This window comes from Lactuca sativa, chromosome 1 (assembly GCF_002870075.4).
Source record: "Lactuca sativa cultivar Salinas chromosome 1, Lsat_Salinas_v11, whole genome shotgun sequence".
Lineage (NCBI taxonomy): Eukaryota > Viridiplantae > Streptophyta > Magnoliopsida > Asterales > Asteraceae > Lactuca > Lactuca sativa.
Window position 1 is genome coordinate 122,778,367 of NC_056623.2, and position 4,094 is coordinate 122,782,460.

A 4,094-nucleotide genomic window follows, 5' to 3' on the forward strand; every position below is an offset into this window, starting at 1 on the left:
CTTCAGACTCGGCGAGTTCATGCCATGCATAACTCAAACTCACTTCTGAGGTCAGATCTACTCCATACAATCATAGATCTGGCCTCCCCAGGCATGATAATCACATAAAGTCCAAACCTTGGTGCTCAAACAACAACTATTTGCTCCTAGGTGATGTTTTAGCCCTATATCTCATAACTGTAGGTCAATACTCCCATGAATCCTCATAAAGCTTAAGGAATAAAGCTTCTCTAGACCTCTATGTATCTCATCCCAAGCCTCATCACAAATAGGGACGAAATGGACATCAAATCTAATCAACAAAGGGGTCAAGAAACCCTAACCCCCATGTTTATCATGACAACAGAAAAGGAAGCCAAAATATACCTCCAAGATGATGCTCTGAGCTCCAAAATCGAAGGATGTCCACCTCCCTTGCCTCCTCTTAGCTAGAATCTCCTTTGCCTTGCCAAACAAAGCTTCAAAGGTCAACAATGGCCTCTTCTCTCTCCCAAAACACTCAAAATCTCTTTAGGGTTTCTCTCTGGGGTTGGGGGCCGCAAATGATGGCCATAAGCCCCTTTAAATAGGTATCAAACCCTGGAAATTAGGGTTTCATTAAACAGCGTGGACTCGCCAAGTCCACCTTTGGACTCGCCGAGTCCAGACGCGAACCCACGCACAAAGCCGCGATCCTACTTGGCGAGTTTGGACTCCAACTCGCCGAGTCTCCTCACACTCACCCAAAAAAAATATAAGAATAAAACAATACTTGGGAATCTGGGGTGTTACGATCCTCCCCCACTAGAATTAGACTTCGCCCTCGAAGTCTCGCTCTGTAAATAACTATGGATGCTGCTCACGCATCTCACGCACCGGCTCCCAAGTTAACTCTGACCCATTCCGATGCTGCCACTAGATCTGCACCAGTGGCACCTCTTTATTCCTCAGAATCTTAGTCCTTCGATATCTGACCGCCGCTGGTCTCTCAGCATAATTCAGGCTCGCATCCACCTGAATAACCTCTAGTGGCACTACTGCTGACTCGCCGGCTACGCACTTTCGCAACTGCGACACGTGGAAAGTGTCGTGAATTTGACCCAACTCTGCTGGCAACTCCAAACGATAGGCTACCCTGCCTACCCTCGCGACCACCCCGAATGGACCAATATATCGGGGGCCCAACTTGCCCCTCTTCCTGAATCGAATCACTCCTTTCCAAGGAGAGACCTTCAGCTGCACAAGGTCGCTGATCTGGAACTCGAGCTCGGACTGGCGCCTGTCCGCATAACTCTTCTGACGACTCTGAGCGGTCAATAACCTCTGCCTAACCTGCTGAATCTGTGCAGGCATCTGCAGCCCAATTTATGTACTACCCATAACACACTGCCCGACCTCTCCCCAGCAAATGGGGTCCGACACCTCCTCCCATACAACAGCTCAAAGGGTGGCATACCAATGCTCGAATGATGGCTGTCGATATGGGAAAACTCAACCAAGGGTAAATACATGCCGCAACTCTCTCCGAAATCTAATACATATGCCCGAAGCATGTCTTCGAGCGTCTGAATCGTTCGCTCGCTCTGAAGTGGCCTCAGACATCACCATGATAAGCTCTAGCTCATTTCTCAAATCTCCCTTTGAGACTGAGCACCAGGTCAGCTTTTGACTCCACAACTGAGCCTCCAAAGGTCACCCATATCATGATCCAAATATCCCACTAACTTCCTCCCCGTGACCACTATCCCGACTCAGTGACACGCAAGTCACAAAATTCTCTTTTCCTTATGCGAGGAAAAATACAATCCAACCGAGGATCGTCTCAACTCTGATCTCTGGTGTCTGTTGCGCATATCCCTTGCGCATCTCGCCGCATCTCCCGACAGAGACGGAGACCCCAGTCTCTCCCCCGGTTCAACACCCAGGCTTCAAAAACTCAATACTAGGGCTACTCAAGCTCAAACTCTTCCACATCATACACTGATCGGAGAACACTCCACCATCACATTCTCTTGCCATCTAGTGAGTACTATGGCTCCCCGCAACATCATGATGACCTCTCAACGACTAGCGAGTACTACGGCTCCCCGCAGTATCACAACACTCTCTGACTAGTGAGTACTACGGCTCCCCGCAGTATCACAACACCCTCTGACTAGTGAGTACTACGACTCCCCGCAGTATCACAACATTCTATGACTAGTGAGTACTACGGCTCCCTGCAGTATCACAACACTTTCTGACTAGTGAGTACTACGGCTCCCTGCAATATCACAACACTCTCTACCTCCACTAACTCATGCTCCGTAGACTATCATAGGTAGCTACCCATACTCGACCTGAATATGCATCACAGACTCTGGAGGCAATCGACATAACAAAATGCCTACCCTTGCGGAGATCCACTCTCTTAAATAATCCCTCTGGATGCCAATACTCGAAGGGCTCCCACTAGAACCATAGATACTTGATATACCACAAGTCGACTCAACTCAAGATTCACGAATAACTCCGAAATCAAGATATCATACCCAGATACCTCGAAACATCCCAACAGAACATCCCAAGATCCTGCCACAACCACTGATCTCCTGCCCCAAGCATCATATAGATACAATAATACATTTCTCTGAACCCCATGATTAGATCTTCATTTTTCCCAAATTGCAACTTCGGTGTATCCAGTTACTTAATTGGAATACGAGAAAACGCTAACGCTATGGAATACGCTGATAATTCCCCGAAACCCCTTTTTTTCCTACCGCTCAAAATCCAAGCAAGAATACGCATACCGACCCGAGAGTTGGCTGCCCAAACATTCTCTACCTACTTGCAACAACACTGACCACTACCAGGTTCCTGACCATTAACCACCTGCCGTGGAGACATTCATCCTTCTCAAACAAGTACTTCCTGCATTAACTCACTCTGACCCCTTTCCTCCATCACCAATATCTCTGGTCTCATGAATTCTTACCGCAGATCTCTATACTCCACTTATAACCACTCTTGACAAATCTCTGCTTTCTTCCATATGATACCCAGTTCTCCCCCACTCAGGGTTCGAACCATCACCAATTGGCACACAACCATCCCACAAACTATTTTCACCAGCAAAATCACACCTGTCCCTGGAAAGTGCTACACAACGCCCGATAATCCCCTTTAAGGAAATCAATCGACCCCGTATACTCTGAACCTTAGATGAAATCCTCAAGAACTTCTCATCACGACTGCCTCTAGTCGCTCCAAGTCTCGTACCAATCCAATACCAAACAACTCAACTGCCTAAAAACATCACTGGCGCATAGACTGAACTACAAAATCATCGTACTCCCCCACCTCAACTCATCAACCAACATTCCAACACATGGATCATCCTAAGAATAGGGACCCATTCCCATATTCAATACCCAACATAGATAGAAAACCCACTGCACTGCTAAACTCGACTGAACTCTCCATTGATACCACTACAATACACCCTACTATACTCAAATAGGTGTAATGTGGTCCTCGACTATCTCAGTCCCAACTGGCTATCTGTTCATGATAAATCATTACCTCGTGACACACATGCTACCTGATACTCTGGTGGAAAATCATCATCAATGACAACCTACAGGGTTTACCCCCAAACCCAAAACTTAAACATCATGCTTCTCATGTTATGCACACAAGCATAATTAGTACCACCCAGATCATAGAAGGTGACATCTCCTCTATCGACTGATTGCTCGACTCAGACCGAAATTCTCCCCTCTCTCTAACTCCTTACTAACATACTCTGAGAGGCTCTCGATCTCCCTCTCAAGGGACGCCTCTTCGAACTCAATCATGACCGGATAACCGGAGAACCACAAGCATCATTCACTACAAACCATGGTACTCATTCCATGACATCTCTTCTCAATATGCTCCGGTGTATGGTACCCGAACCATAACATTACCCCTCAATCCGCTCAAATATATGGTACTCGAACCATAACATCACTCCTCAATCCGCTCCGATGTATGGTACTCGAACCATAACATCACTCCGCAATCCACTCCGATGTATGGTACCTGAACCATAACATCACTCCTCAATACGCTCCGATATATGGTACTCGAAC